Source organism: Dipodomys spectabilis, unplaced genomic scaffold (genome assembly GCF_019054845.1).
Source record: "Dipodomys spectabilis isolate Male_0828 unplaced genomic scaffold, ASM1905484v1 ptg000147l, whole genome shotgun sequence".
NCBI classification, from domain to species: Eukaryota; Metazoa; Chordata; class Mammalia; order Rodentia; family Heteromyidae; genus Dipodomys; species Dipodomys spectabilis.
Genome location: NW_024870824.1, coordinates 1,666,395 through 1,683,434, shown reverse-complemented (window position 1 = coordinate 1,683,434; position 17,040 = coordinate 1,666,395). Strand labels below are relative to the sequence as shown.

The following is a 17,040-nucleotide window of genomic DNA, read 5'->3' as shown; positions in this document are numbered from 1 at the left end:
TCATAAAAATTAAACTAGGAAACTTAAAGAGATGGACGGTGGGATCAGGATAGATAGAATGGAGAATGATAGAAGGAAGCCTTATACACATAAATTGATACATTAAACTGAAATCTATTTAAAGAAAATAATAAATATATAAATAAATGAAAGGTAGGTAAGTGGTCTGCTTGTAATATATAGCTTTCTAAGCTAGTTTATAGTTACTGTGTGAAGGAAGTCAGGCTTAGAAGCAAGCCAGAGTGTATGTTTTCTCTCATATGTGGAATGTTAGACACAAAATATAAACATATATGCAAACATAGAGAGGGACTTTTGAACATATACATGATCAAACTGAGTAAGGCATAATACTCAAACAGACTGATATTCCAAGTGTAACCCCACTGAACAATTAACAGACATGGTAACAAAATAACTATCAGAAAGCTGATGTCTTAGTGAAAGACAAGGACTAAAAGGAAGGATGCAGACAAACGAAAAGAACTGAGGCCAAATAATTGTTTTACACACACTGTGTGTGTGTGTGTGTGTGTGTGTGTGTGTGTGTGTGTGTGTGTGTGCGTGAAAATTGAATTGGGAAACAAGACAAGTAGGGAAAGGACAGGTATATAGATGGAAGCAGTGACACTGATCAAGATGCTTTGTGCTCATAAATTGGCATGTTGAATTGTTGAAAAATAAATTTCAGCCTGGTACTGGTGGCTCATGCTTATAATCCTAGCTACTTAGAAGGCTGAGATCTGAGAACAGAGGTTCAAAGCGAACTTATCTCAAATTAATCACCAGAAAACCAGAAGTGGAGCTGTGACTCAAAGTGGTAGAGTACTAGCCTTGAGCAAAAGAGCTCAGGGACAACACCCAGGCCTAAAGTTCATACTCCATGACCAACGACAACAAAAATTCATTTTTAAAAGGTGTGTTGCACACATAAATAGACAAGTTAAACTGAAGTTGCTTTGAACAACTACTTGAAAGTAGTAATAAAAAAGAGAAAAAAAGGGCTGGGAAGTTGGCTCAGTGGTAGAGCGCTTGCCTTGCATGCTCGAGGCCCTGGGTTCGATTCCTCAGCACCACATAAGCAAAAAGAAAAAAGCCGGAAGTGGCGCTGTGGCTCAAGTGGTAGAGTGCTAGCCTTGAGCTGAAGAGCTGAGGGACAGCGCCCAGGCCCAGAGTTCAGGCCCCACGACCGGACCCAAAAAAAAAAAAGAGAAAAAAATTTGAGTTACACAGTGCCACCCTACAGATACGTGACCCTGAAATTAACAGCTATCTTGCTGATTCTACTTCTCTTTTCCATCTACTGCGCCAACAAACACCCCTTTACTTCAAAATCCTACTTTGATAAGCCAAATATCTAAAACTAAGTAGTACATTTAAATATAATTTTACATCTATTTATATCCTATTTTCAAAGAAACTTCTTATTCATGGTGGCATATTAGTTTACAAAAAGAGAGGGGACATAAAAGTCTATAATTTTTGAAAATTGGTATGAGTTGCATGTGCATACACATTTATTGGGTTTGTTTTTATCTGAAGCACATTATCACCCATATTTTGGAAGCAGTATTTCAATATTCTTCTGTTAAACTATCTTTCTCTTATTCTCAATCCACATGGTTTGGGTAGAATTAATCATTTACACTCTCAAGTTCCTACAGTAGATACCTGGCCCCCAGTCTGGAAAATCAGCATTTTCCTTCCTCTAAGCATGATATATGGCCTAAAGTAGACAGAGAAGACTGAATCCTACCCCGACTCCACACACACACACACACACATACACACACACACACACACACACACACACACACAATGACGCGCACACACACACAATCACTCATACAACCCAGTGGTTTACACATGCTAGGTTAAGTATTTAACACTGAGCTACATCTCTAGCAACTTCCAACCATAGTCCAATAGTTTTTGAAGAAACTTACCAGGAAAAAAAAAAGTTATCTTCCCAGTTGAAGTTGCTTTTCTGGAAGAAAAAAAAAAAGGAAGTATCTATTGACAATGAGCCAACCCAGAGATATCACCCAAAGATGGAAAGAGAAGTGGGTAAAATTATGAAAAATTTGCATGAGTATGGATTCAAGTGTGAATAAAATGTAATTGCTGAATTTAGAAATATTGCTGAGAAAGAGTTCCTTCAAGTTAAGTGTCTTCTAAGCAAAAAGGACCAGAAAGATATATGCATAATAGACCAACTTAGAAGATGGTCTCTCCTTAAAGATAAAGACCTCTAGCACACTTTGGAGAAATAAAGACCTCTCTTTTCCCTCCCTGTAGATATATCTACTGTAGATAACCAGAAGAATAATCCTACAGAAGTCTTCAACTCTTCCTTCCCTCTGCAGGAGAGGACAGCAGGTGTAGCAGCAGCGTATGTAGTAAGTTCAGTAAGTTCGGAGGCTCTTAATTTCAATGCTCCTCTCCTGAGATGCAAATCCATTACATGTGTAGGTAAATATCTGAACAAGGGATCCATGCTGAGATGTTTCTCTGGCTTTTGTTTTTATTGTAATAAACCCTGAGTCTCTGACTTGGGGCTATTCTGTTCGTATATAAATATAAAACTAAGTTGTTCAGAAACATCAATCCAATGCTCTAAGTGAAGGATAAGGATTTGAGCTTTGACTACTTGGGATGAGCAGGTTAAATGCAAAAACTAAAATCTTACTACCTTTAGAAAAGAGTTGAATTATCCCCCCCCCCAAAAAAAAAAACTCCCAGTAAACAACAGCTTGTTAATGCTTAGTCCTTGATATTATTCCTTGGCTCCCAGCCTCTCAGTACTAGAAAAGTAACCAATGGCCCAGTGAGGGACTCCCATTTTCTCCTGTGACCAGGAGAAAAAAAAAAAAAGAGAAGATTGTGCATGTGGCATTACCAGAGACAACCACATGGGCAAACCAGATATGTTATTTCAATTCAAAGACAAAGAAGTCCTGCCATATGATTGGCAGAAAAATCTTTCTAGTTTTTTCCTTTTCTAAAAAATTCCAATTAAGAGTTTTTGCTCTCCTTATGCTATTTTCCTTCTGTCTCTCCATACTAGCGTTATTAGTAGTAGTAACCTTACCATATAACCATAAATTATTAGACTATTCAAACAGAAGTTGGTTATCCAGAGATGCTAGATTTATATCAAATAAGTTTGAGCCATCTTTGTTCTGTGGTAGGCAGTAAAAGCACTGGAAGTAGCAAGTGACACATGTGCATAATGCTATATGAGGACATCTTTTCAAGGGAATGTATGTAAGGGTGCACTCCATACAGCAAACTCATCTAAGAAAGCAAAACGTCTATACAATGGAAACCACAAAATGCTGAAGAAAGAAACTAAAGAAAATACTAAAAGATAGAGAGATATAAAGATCTCCCATGTCATGTATCAGCAGAATACTGTGAAAAGAATACTACTAAAATACTACTAATAATACTGCCAAAAGTGATCTACAGATTCAATCTATTTTCTGTTAATAAATCAAATATTCACAGAAATAGAAAAACAATCCTAAAATTCATATGGAAGTACAAAAAAGAAATAGCCAAAACAATCCTGAGCAAAACAACGATGTTCACAGTGTCAAAATACCTGATTTGAAATTATGATACAAAGCCATAGTTACAATAAAAAAAAAGACAGCATGGTTCTGTCTCAAAAACAGACATATAGACCCAAAGAAATTTTAAAAAATCCACAACTCAACCCACTAAAGTAAAGGTACCTGGTTCTCAATGAAGTTACCAAAAACACAATGAAGAAAAATTAGTCTCTTTAAGCAAATGGTGCTAGACTAGGCCTACACAAAAATAAGACTGAACTTAGACTCCTATCTTATCCTATTCTAAAATCAAAACAAAGGCTTTAAATGTAAGAGAGAAACTTTGAAAATACTAGTAGAAAATATAAGAAAAACACTTCATGATAAAGGCATAAAGACTTTTTGAATAGCATTCCAATAGTTCTTGAAACAGTAACAAGAATAGATGTGTACCATTATATAAAATGTAAAAATTTTTGAAGCTCAAAGGAAACAGTTACTAGACAGAAGAGGCTGCTGATAGTGTGAGAGGAAGTCTTTAGCAGCCATTTATCTGACAGAAGATAATATCCAAAATCTTCAAAGAAGTAAAAAAAGTAAACACCAAATAAATATTGTGATCAATAATAAACAAATGATCTAAAAAGACTGTATTTAAAAGAAGTAAAAATGGCAACAAATACATGGGAAAAGGTTCAGTATTCTTAGCCACAAGGAAAAGCAAATCCAAACTACACTGAGATTGCCAATCACCCAGTCAGAATGGCAATCATCAAGAAAACAAGCAAATTGAGTATGGGTACACACCTGTAATTCCAGCTACTCAGGAGGCAGAGAGCAGGGTTCAAAACCAGCCTGATTTTAAAATAATAAAAGTTAGCAAGAATCCATGCCAGAAAACAAGCCAGAGCCAGGAATGGTGGTGCACACAGCTACGTGAGAGGCAAAGGGAGGAGAGCAGTGGTGAAACTGGCCCCAAGCAATAAGCACAAGATCGTATCTGAAAAATAACTAAAGCAACAAAGAGCTAGGAATATAGTTCAAGTGGTATAGTGCCTGAGTTCAAACTCCAGTACTTAAGAGAAAAAGAGGATCCTTATGTACTGATAATGGAAAGTAAGTTAGTGTAAACACTGTGGAAATCGGCATGGATGTTCCTCAAAAGCTAGTAGAGCTACTATATTATCCTGCTATACCATGCCTGGAATATAGCTGAAGTAGTCTACATAGACTGCAGCATACAATGGAGATTCGTGCATGCTCGTGTTTACTATATCACTCTTCATGATGCCCAAGTTATAAATCCAGTCTAAATACCTATCAATGGATAAACAGATGAAGAAGAAAAAGGCTATAATATGTTGTACTTATCTTCAGCCACAAGTTAAATTCTTACATAGTGTGAGTATTCTATTAACGTTAATAGAATCACCAAAAATGGAAGTCATATGTCTTCTGCTTTCAGTTCCATTCCTTGAATAGCTTGCCTCTTTCTTGTCTGACAAAGCATATTTCTGCATGATTTCTATTGTGGGCTGCCATGAAGGACCTGTCAATTTCTTCCCCATCTTCAACCTCTTTTGAAAACCATGACATGACTGTATACAACAGCAAGTGTTTCTAAGCTATATCACTTGGATCTGAGAATGCCAATGCTACTCACAGAGGAAAACAGGCCCCAAAATACAGGTAAGAACCCAGAACCTTAGAAAAAGGCAATTACCAAGGTTTAATTTTAGCGTTATAATTGAGAAATTGTTAGAAAGGACACATATGTTAATACCAAAGGCCAGAACCATCTTTTTATATTAACATTTAAAGACATCTGAAAGAACTGCACTCACTTCTAGAAAAGAACAGTTATTAATAACCCTCATATAATTAATTGCTAAATATTATTGCTGAGGGTGGGGAGGAATGGAAAGAAGACAAGATTTATGAAACGAGATCTTGACATTTTCAAGAAATCTGTCTAAATAAAGACTGAGAATTTTGGGCACAGCTGCAACACTCAGTAAAAATGTCACAAATTAACTTTGCTTCCCTAGAAGGTGCAGGAAACTGACTCACATCCACATCAAAGACACTGAATTTAATATTCCATTTTAAAACTTTTTTTGTAATTGTGCATTTTCTGGGTAAGACCCACCACTTTTTTTCAGGCCTCTGTACTTTCTCTTCACTTTTAGCAACTAGCATCATTTAGGAATTTTGTTTTTTTTACAAAGAAACAGTATTTTAACACTTGACAATTTTATAATATAGAACACTCTCAGAACAAAGCCAAAGTGAGATATAGTCACTGGACATTTATCATGGGTTACAGTTCTTATTTCTAATAAGATAACATGTTATAAGTAAATTGGCAAGTATTTTAACAAGGGCTATTAAAAGTCACTCACAAACAAAACTGCTGTTAACTCAAAGACTACTTACAGGTTACTATGGTTAGTCTTTAGTTCAAATTCCAGTATCGTAATCTAACTCCTTGAGTAAGGGATAATACCTAAGACTGGGTTTGGATCGCAAAAAGGAGAAACACGCCATCTAATTTCCAAGGTTGTCATAAAAATCAAAAGAAATGGAGAAAAATGTTATTACTACAGAATTATTGTTATAATCCACAATATTTCTGAATCTATGCAACTCACTGAAAAAATTTTGATGGCAGAATATGTTTATACCCTATAGGTTAAAATGCTGAAGGAGAAGAAAGAACTATGCACAAACCAAAACAAAACTCACAAATATGTGTACAAGAAATCAAAATAGCCTCCAACTTTGAAAAAGGTTTAAGTATCCACATAAAACTTAGAAATTTATACAAATATTCTTATGCTTCATTCACTATAGCTATAAATAATTTATGTTGCCTATTAAGTTGTCAATAATTATCTGAAACAACTACAATGTTTAGTTCCCCTTAATTACTACTGCCAATTTATTCAATACAAAGGCATGACAAAGAGATCTTAAATAAACTATATATGTGTGCATATATATATGAGTGCATAAACTATATGTGTGCATATATACATATGAGTGCATATATATGTGCATTCATATATATATGCACACATATATAGTTTATTTAAGATATGTATATGCATACACATATATAGTTTAATTAAAATATGCACACACACACACACACACACACACACACACACACACTCTGGTGGCTCACACCTAGCTACTCAAGAGGCTGAGATCTAAAGATCACAGTTTGAAGCCAGCCAAGGCCGAAAAGGTGGTGAGACTCTTATTTCTAATTAACCACCTAAAACTCAGAAGTAGAGGTGTGGCTCAAGCATTAGAAAGCTAGCCTTGAGCAAAAAAGCTCAGTGACAGTACCTAGACCCTGATTTCAAACTACATGACCAACAAGAAAATATAAACTGAGAATTTATCTGAAAGTATACTTCACACCACATTCTATAATGAAGCAAACAACAAAAAAAAAGTAATGCTTGAAAATGTTTCCTTTGCTGTAAGTAAAGTAAAATTTGCCAAACCTTAGTGAAACTTAAAATGATAGTTATGACTGGACATACAAAGCAAGTGACTTTGCACGAAAGGTAATTCAATGGAAAGGACACTGTGAGAATATTGTCATGAAATAACTGTTAGATTGCCTACTGACCATTTACTAACAAAATGCACTGTCCTTTGTACTATCATGTGAAATTAACAAGAGAGTTCACTCACTGAAGTTTAGGAAATCCTACTATGCAGGATATGGAATATCAGAACACAAACTACAGGTGTGCTCAAATTCCAGGGAGGAAAACATATCCAAGAAAACCTATCCAAGCCTCAGGACAGTAGCCAAGGATAGCTCCTCAAATCTGTGACAAGCAGAAAGCTTTCTAAGTGTGCCAAAAATGCTCCTTTATCCTACAAACCTCAGGACATAGAGTTAAAGGGTAAGAAGATTTGTGGATCTATTTATGATGTACTAGAACCCTCAAGTCTTCATTAATTTCCATGCCTCAAGTCCTATTTATTAAGAATATGAAGGGGTCACTTAAGCTTATTAAGCTTGGCAGCCTTCTATAGAGGTAGTTAGATCCTAGATTCACTGTTTTCAGGATCTACAACATGCACATATCAAGGGTCTTCTGGACATAGCTTTTGTTAAGTTTACACTTCTATGTGTATTCATTCTGTTAGGATGACTGATTTAAAGCAATTTCCTTCACAGTAATGTATTTTAAAGATATTTTTCTAACTGAGCCAATGCTTAGAATGCTTAGAATGCAAAAATTGTAGTAGTAAAAACTCTCTCTCGCCTAAAACTGTTAGTCTTACTACACAATGGAAATAATCTTTGTGTAAGTACAATAATTTGTATTGTAAAACTGATTTCAGTGTTTCTATAACAATTAGTGTTTTATTGATCATAAACACTGTGGTATCATTTAAATATTTGTAAATGTTCATCAATCTAATATAATTTTTAAATTAGGATTCTTCACTATCAATTACATAGAATAAGTGTAATAGTCTTTTCTTCCATCATATTATAAAAAACGATCTGAAAAACTGGAGAGGCCAGCCACACTGGTTCACATCCTTTAATCCCATCACATCTTGCCTCCAGGAAAGTAGAAGCAAGAGGATTATGAGTCTGAGAGCAGTTTGAGTTACATAGCAAGACCTAGCCTCAAAACAACAAAAAAAGAAGAACTAGAGAAGCTTTTACTTCAGGAAAACATGGAAGTACCTTGTGTCTCAATCATAGAACTACAAGGCATATCTCTAATATTTACTAATAATAGTTGTATACTGTTTTGTTTTGTTTGTGTTGATCCTACAGCTTGAACTCAGGTTCTAGATTTTGTCCCTGAGCTTTTTCACTCAAGGCTTGTGCTCTACAACTTCACTTCAGACTTTTTTGCTGGTTAATTTAAAATAAGAGTCTAATGGACTTTCTGCAGATCTCAGCCTCCTGAGTAATCAGGATTACAGGTGTGAGCCCAACTTGTATACATTTTAAATGACTTACTTTCTTCAGTAAATCACAGTGGATTGGAGTGTGGTTACTTTCGACACTTGCAATCTACTACGTTTCCCTGAATGAAAGCAGAAGAGATAAAATCACACCTGGCACCTAGAAAACTGCCATTAGAATGTTACCCATATAAATCTCTTGTACTTGAATGGGGGAAAAATTGAAAATCACTGATTTAGATCACAAAGTTCTTGTTTATTGTTGACTGACAGACACACTAAGGACTATGTTAGTTGAACTACTAATTCCTGTTCAGTAATCCTTGCTTCAGTACATGTAGCACTATAGTTTGTGCATTTAAATTGTGTCATTTTAAGAACAGAATCCTATCCTTCCAGAATACACATTTTGAAATAAAGATCTATAAAATTCTGCTACCTAAAAAATGATATATATTCATATATATGTACATGTATGCATATGTATATTTATATGTTTACATACAGATATATTTGTATATATCTATCTGTACATATGTCAGGAGGTAGACAACATATAACAAAGACCAGCATTATATTTGAAAATAATGTTTAAGTTTTAAGTATTTTGAATAACTAGTTCAGTGGAAAGCACTACTTAAAATTTAATAAAGAAAAATTTAATAAAATAACATTTAGCTTTTCTGTACCACTTTTAGGCAAATATCTGCGGTTTGAAAGAAAGGAATTAAGGGCAACCATCCAATAACAGATGATAATCTAAGGTAAAAGAAAAATAAATCAAAACCCAGGCAAACTGGACATATTTTGGAATGAAAGTCCACCAAAATAAGTTTCACAATCCCTAATGAGGTGTAATAGTCTCAGAATTATAAAAGAATAGCTCTGAAATATTACTAATTATTTTTGTACATAAATGCAAATAGCATTCAATTTAAGTAACTTTAACGTATACTAATTTAGTTTCCCATCTGAAACTTAAAGACTTATAGGATGCAAGAATAATTCTAACATGAGGAGGATAAGAGATGAATCTAGAAGTTGGGCACTTCCCAAATTCAGGCACTTTAACCACATTGTCTCCTTTCTTCTACAGAACTACCTTTTCAAGGCAATTTCATCTTCCCCATTTAATAGATGAGGAAACTGATTTAAAGAGAAACTGATGGGCTGGGAAGGTGGCTCAGTGGTAGAGCGCTTGCCTTGCATGCATGAGGCCCTGGGTTGGATTCCTCAGCACCACATAAGCAGAAAAGCCAGAAGTGGCGCAGTGGCTCTAGTGGTAGAGCGCTAGCCTTGAGCTGAAGAGCTGAGGGCAGCACCCAGGCCCAGAGTTCTGGCCCCACAATCAACCAAAGGAAAAGAGAGAGAGAGAGAGAGAAACTGGTACTGAAGCCTGGATTATATGACTCCAAAATAAGTGGATCTTTCCACTATGTTTTCTATCCTGGCAAGGAACATTTACACTAAAATTTCAAGTCTTTTATTTAATTCTAAGGAAAAAGATAATATCAAGCTTATAGTGAATAGTGGTGGTATAGAATGAATATTAATCATAGATACTTAAATCCTTTTATACAAGAAATAATCCAAGCTGTGCATGACGCTAATTTTGTTAAGCTGAAGATATCTTGATATCCCCAAAAGAGAAATCTGAATATTTTCATAGAAAGATTCTAAGGAAACTTCATCTTCTCTAGATATATTGAATTTCAAAGAAGAAATGTGGAAGGCCTCATATTTTATCAGCCATATAGCAGGTAAAGTAATATTATGCTTACATTATCATTGCATAATATTTCTCATGAAATGCAAAAAAATTACATGCTTTGGTCTGATTCCTTTCTTCTGGCTCTATTATTTCCTTTAACTTTGTTCCTTTCTGTTCACCTACACACACAAACACCCAAAAAACTGAGAGCCTTCTTGTAATTTAAGGTAAATGAGCCTTGAGCTCAGGAAGTCCTACAAATTTAGATTCAGGTATAGAAATACAGAAATGAAGTCCATAAACCTGCAATTATTGGCAGAGAGTAACAAAAGAAATAAAAGTTTTGGTTATTTTCCATAACATTAATTTATTTCCAACAGTTTTCTCAATAGATTTTAAATCATTTATTTGTATAATCAAATAAAAATAAAAAAGGAAAAAGAAAGTAGGGAGACAAGAAAAACTGGAGCTTCGATTTTTTTAAAAAAAAGGATATCTCATTGTTTTCAATCTACTACTAAGGTTTAAAAACTACAAACTGTTTTCTCTCTCAATGTCACCAAGTGTTTATACATAGCATGATAAAGATGAATGAAAAAATGCTGACTAATCCAGAGATCTATAAATTCTGAAAAAAGTACTTTTAATCTCAATAGTAAATTACCACATTTAATATTAATTAGTATATTAATGAGGCAGGGATGAAAGAGGATCACTGACACTGAAAGGGAGAGGGCTCAAATATTTAAAGAATGAAGGAATTAGCCAAGTGCTGGTCCTCAGCCCTAAAAATCTAATGTCTCAGGAACCAAAGATCTGGAGGATCAAGGTTTGAAACTAGCCTGGGGAGAAAAATGCTCAAGACTCCACCTCCAAAATAATAAGCAAAAAACTTGCCTGTAGACATGATTCAAATGGTAGAGTGCCAGCTGAGATAGCAAGTAGAATAAGTTTGAGACCTTGAGTTTAAACCATGTTATCAGCACAAACAGAAAGCAAGAATTTCCTAAACATGGATATATATATATAATATATATATACTATATATATATATATAATATATATATAGTTACACTTGGGACTATATACTCATTTCCACTTTTATTTCCTTAGAAACGGAAGTTCTTCATTATTCACTTATCAACACCATAACACTCAAACTGGTTTAGAGTCATCAAAATACAGAAAACCTCTCTACTCAGTCTCCATGAAGTAGTTGTATTAAAAAATAGTTCACATTTAATATAGTTTATAAATTTGCTGGTACAAAAATATTTATTCTGAAACAACATACTGAAGACTGACCCTAATTTGTTAAATTAATATTGTATAACTGAAAAATTATATAACTGAAAATGTCTTGACTTTCCCTTCCAAAAAATGCTTATTATGATACAAAACTATCTATTAACTCAAGAGTCCAACTTTTAAACAAAATTTTTGTTGGATACTCAGAAGGCTGACATCTGAGAATCACAGTTCAAAGCCAACCTGAGCAGGAAAGTCTGTAATACTCCTTATCTCCAAATAACCATCAAAAAAACCAGAAATGAAAGTGGTGGAATGCCAGCATTGAGCATAAAAGGCTTAGGGACAGTACCCAGGCCTTGAGTTTAAGTCCCAAAATTTTCATTTGTGTAGGTGCATTAGCTTACCTTTCTTCCTCTTACCAAGTGTGCCTTGATTACAAAGATAACTACCTTTGGTGGGACACCAGTGGCTCACACCTGTAATCCTAACTACTCAGGAGACTGAGATCTGAGGCTCCTGGTCCATGAGACTCATCTCTAATAAACCACCAGAAAACTGGAAGTGGTGCTGTGGCTCAAGTGGTAGGGCTCTAGCCTTGAGCTGAAGAACTGAGAGATGATGCTCAGGCCCAGAGTACAAGCCTGGTGACAAAAAAAAAAAAAAGATAACTACCCCTCACAAGATGAGTTGAGTAGTTATGTGTAATCACATTATAAGTACTATTCCCATTTTCAACCAGAAATATACACCTTACAAATTTTGAATTATATCTACTTCTGCTGTTTTTCAGCCCAAGTTACTATGTAACAATTGACTATGCAACAAGTGACTGATCTACCAAAACCCTTAATTATTTCTCCAGACAAATGAAGTACACCTTTGATGTAGTGCAGAAGCTACACACTAAATAATCCTAAGATGGTGTATATTCAATGCTGCCAACTGTCAATGCAGAGGAGAAACAGATTTACACCAAAGGTCTTTTATGGAAGAAAACAGAACAAGGGTTTATATGTACTTTTAAAACCATAGTTTCCTTAACAGTGAAGTAGAAAAGGTTACTCCTCACCTTTCTAAGCACTGACAACTGTGGCTCTTTAAAAAAAAAAAAAAAAAAAGTCTTCTTAAAGCCCACATAGGTATACATAACAACAAAGAACAAAAATTGTATTTTGCAATAGTTGGGTGTTTTTTGTTTCTAATCGTATTCTCATTCTACATGTGGGTTGAAAAGTATTTTCTAGTCTTTAATCAGTAAAATAGTTTTGGTCTACCCTCATGTTTTTCCATTACACTTTCATGTATGGTAAATACATCTGAGAAATATCCTTATCTTTAAATACCTACAGGGAGCTGGGCGCTGTTGGATCATACCTGTAATCTCTGGAGGCTGAGATCTGAAAATCCTGGTTCAAAGCTAGACCAGATAAGTTTATTTCCAATAAACTACTCAGAAAGTTAAAACTGATACTGTGGCTCAAGTGGTAGAGCACTAGCCTTGACCACCAAAGCTCAAGGACACTCAGGCCCTGAGTTCAAACACCAGGACTAGCAAAACATGGGGGGAAAGGATCTGGGGTGTGGCTTCAGTGATTAGTGTGCCTGCCTAACAAGTACAAAACCTGGAGTTCAAACCCCAGTACCGCCAAAAATAATTTTTTTTAAAAACTTGTAACACTCTGAAGAGAAGCCCTGAGCTAGTGACTCACGACTTTAATCCTAGGTAGTCAGGAGGCTGAGACATGAGGATCACGGTTCAAAGCCCGCCAACCTGAGCAGGAAAAGTCTGTGAGACTCTTATCTACAATTCACCGTCAGAAAAAGCTGGAAGTGACACTGTGGCTCAGGTGGTAGGACGCTAGTCTTGAGCAAAAATAAAAGAAAAAAGGCACTCCGGGACAGTGCCCAGGCCCAGAGTTCAGGCGCCACGACGGATCCCACACACACACTCATCCAGCCCCCCACCCCCAAAAAAAAACTGGAGGGAAACTATTAGTATACCTTCACAATGATGTCTGTGTGACACACCACTGGGAACAAGATGCAACAGCTTCAGAATTAAGAAGATGAAAGCAACTGCGAAGTAAATGACAATGAGAGGCTACCCCCGACCTGAACAAAATTGCAGTGCAGTCCACAGCAACACAACTATTCGAAGTACCAAGCCACCATCTCACCGACACTTCGCTGGTGCAAGAAGTGTTCTGGCCTCTCCACACCAATCTAAGGACGGTGTCTCCTGAAGCGGATGCTAAGGGGCAGCCTGGGGTCGAGAGCTGACCCGAGGCGGCCTCTGAACACCTGCCCATCGCTGGGCCGACATGACCCCTGACCGCGCCACCTTCTCCGGAGATCCTCCCTGGATTAGACTCCGGGAGAAGGGAGCCACGCCGGATAAAGGCTGCCCACGCTGACACGTGGGAGGAGCGCTGGGGGAGCCCCGAGGGGGGTCCGGAGCGACCTCGGGGAGCCGAGGTGGGAAAGGGTGGGGGTGACACCCCGGGGCTGGCTGTCTAGGCTGGAAGGCGGCGGCGGCGGGAGGGCGCGAGCAGGGAAGGGGTGCCCGCCGAAGGGGCGGCGGCCGCGGCCCCTCCCACCCCGCCCCACGTCCCGCAGACCCCCCGACCCCGCGACGGGGCGGGGCCTGGCGCCGGCTACGGCGCGTTCGCGCGGCACCCGCCCCCTCAGCCCGCGGGTCCCGGGTCCGTGGGAGGGGCGGGCCTCGCGGGGGCCGGGTGTGTAGCCGATCCCGGCCCCGGCCTGGAATGTCCCGCCGCGGGCAGGAGGCCGGGCCGCTGACCTCGCAGCCCAGGGCGGGGATGAGGCTGGCGAAGGGTGGAGGAAGAGCCCTCCGAGCAGCCCCCCAGCCGCCGGGGCCGGATCCGGGGCGCCCCCCTGCGGGCAGGGATTGTTGCCCCCGCACCGGGCTTGCCTTCCCTCCTCCTCCCCCCCGCCCCCCCGGCGTCGCCCCGGACAACAGCGCCTACCGCCGGCGGCGCTAATCGCACCTACCTAGAACCTGACAAGCAGGAGCCCCTCAGACACGGGAGCCAGACACCACCCCGCGTCACGGGAGCTGCCGCAGCCAATGGGAGCCGCTGTCACGAACCCCTGCGGCCAATCCCGCTGCACTCCGGCCTCCCAGCACCCTCCAAGTGTCAGCCAATGGGAAAGAGCGGAAGGCGGGCGCTGCCGTCCGGCCCCCCCAACCCCCTCCCTTTCCTCCTCCCAGGGGGCGGGCGCGGCCCATTGGCTCCGGCCCCGGAGGGGCGGAGCTCAGGCGGCTGGGTGGGCGCGTGCGGCCGGGGGCTGCGGGCGTCGGGAGCGGAGGCGGGGAGCGGAGGCCGCCGCCCTCGTGGCCCGCTCTCCGTTCGGGCGGGTCTCGAGGCTGACGCTCCTCTCCGGGCCGGGAACATCCACTCCTCCTTAGTCAGTACCCTGCTTTGCCTCCACGGGACGGGAAACTTTGGAAGGCTGGCCGGGCCGCGGCCGGGAAGTGTCCGGCCCGGGGCGATATAAGCTGGGGTCTCCTCGAACTACCGGGCGACCAGCACCCGAAACGTTAGGGGTGCGGAGAGCGTGGGGGGCGGAAGCTGTGTGAGAACCCCGACTCCTAGAGAAGCCGTGCAGCCTCAGTCGCTTGTTCCTTGTACGACCCCACGTTTTCCCAGCGTGTGTCGTAACTTGGGTCTCCTTAAAACGGTTTTCAGTTTCTCCTACTCCCGTAAGAGAACCGTCAGTGACCGGTGCTGGATCCTGAGAATGTTAGACCCTGAGCGCTGGGATTAGACGGCGGGTGCTGCAGCGCCCCCCATCATCCTCGCCCCCCGAGGGTCTGCAGGAAGAGCCCGAACTGTGGGAAAGATGCTCCTCACCTGGGAAGGCAAGCAGCGTCTTCCTGGATGAGCATGGAAAAGCTAACGTGTTAAGCTGGACTTAGTTTCAGAGCCCAAGGAACTAAAATATGCTGTAAGGACAAATACATATCAAAAACAAGAGGCTTAATCCTTTGTGGAAAATGAGAGGCGCGATCCTCCTATTCTCAAAGCCTTTGCCTTAGAAAACCACTATGAAGTACTGTCTCGTCTCTGTAATACATGTATTTCATGAATATGTAATAAATATGTGTATTGCAACATATATATATACATATATATATATATAATCCTGAAGACTAGAATTATCAGATTTATGCTCCAGGAATGCTTTTCTCAGAAATTAGGAATGGTCAGCTCCAGTGTGAAAGCCCTTGTTTATATTGTCTTAGGCCTTGGGTTTGATGGGGAAGGGAAAATCTTTGAAATGGCTGCAAACACGAATAGGCGCCTCTCCTCCTCTTTTCTAATTTCAGTATGTCTTACACCAAGTTACGACACTACCTCCTGTCATAAAGATACAAAAATTGTTTTTCCTCTGAATAACTGTAATTAGTTCACTCAGTCATTGCAACTATGTAATAAAGATAAATAACATGTGACAAATAGTGTCAAGATCTCTTAACTTGGAAATTACTATTTATCATGAAAATATAGTCAGTGATCTATGCCTGCGTGTCTTTATGCAATCGTGAGAGTTCTGTCTATACAGTCTTTTAGGGAATTGCCTGAGATGGGCATCATATCTTGGTATAATACCTATTACACAGTAAAAATGTTTCTTTCTCTCTTGCTTTTATGGAGAAAATTTCTGGCTTGGAAAATGCCTATATTGAAACCATATTAAAGTAATAACTTTTTTCTCTAGAATGTTTTCACATTAAGCCATATCACTGGTCTACAAATCTATACTTAATCTACAAACTTCAATAGAATCAAAAGATAAAGTTAATGTCTGGGATGTATTATGTATTAAGCACATACATTAAGCCTCTGTAAGTTTCTTAACAGTTAAATTTTCTCCAAACATTAAATGTGATATATGTAATGTCAATGTGAATGAAATAAGTGGATATTTGTGGATTTGGAGGAATGACAAAAATAACTTTAGAGATTGCTTCACCAAGGCCTCTCTGCGTAGAACTTTGTAAGTTCCTTGCTTTTACACAAGAGAATGTAAATGCAGAGAGATGTGGTTGGTGAATTAGTAAACTATATATTTGCAGAAAGTAGTTGTTTTTTGTTTTTTGGGGGGGAGGGGTTTTGCCAGTCCTGGGGCTTGAACTGTCCCTGAGCTGCTTTTGCTCAAGGCTAGCACTTTACCACGTGAGCCACAGTGCCACTTCCAGCTTTTTCTGTTTATGTGGTGCTGAGGAATCAAACCCAGGGCTTCATGCATGCAGGCAAGCACTCTACCACTAAGCCACATTCTCAGCCCAGAAAGTAGTTTTAAGTAAAGATATGATGAAAATACAACTGCTGGATAGTGTGTGTGTGCACATCGTATATGTATCTGAAACAACATCTCAGTTCTTATCTATTTACTCAAAAAAACTTAAATTATCTGCTATATGCCAGACATCATGCAAGGATATGCAATTTTGAATGAAGGTATTTGAAATAAATAAATATGGGGGGTTAGGGAGAATATATATTCTGTTGTTTAAGAGGGAAAATAGTACATCTAGTTTAA

General features: G+C 39.0%; 1 protein-coding gene across 4 annotated transcripts in view; it reads right to left on the bottom strand.

Moving 5' to 3' along the window:
- Fer (FER tyrosine kinase) overlaps positions 1-14,553 on the bottom strand; it is a 365,128-nt gene extending 350,575 nt beyond the window's left edge. For 2 of the 4 annotated variants that reach the window (XM_042692002.1, XM_042691999.1), the window contains exon 1: positions 14,485-14,545. The gene's annotated coding sequence lies outside the window, so the exon portion shown is untranslated. Of the gene's footprint in view, positions 1-6,911; positions 6,923-14,484 lie in introns of those variants that run through there. The other 2 variants (XM_042692001.1, XM_042692000.1) reach the window with 2 other exon arrangements.
- Positions 14,554-17,040: the final 2,487 nt, after the last annotated feature.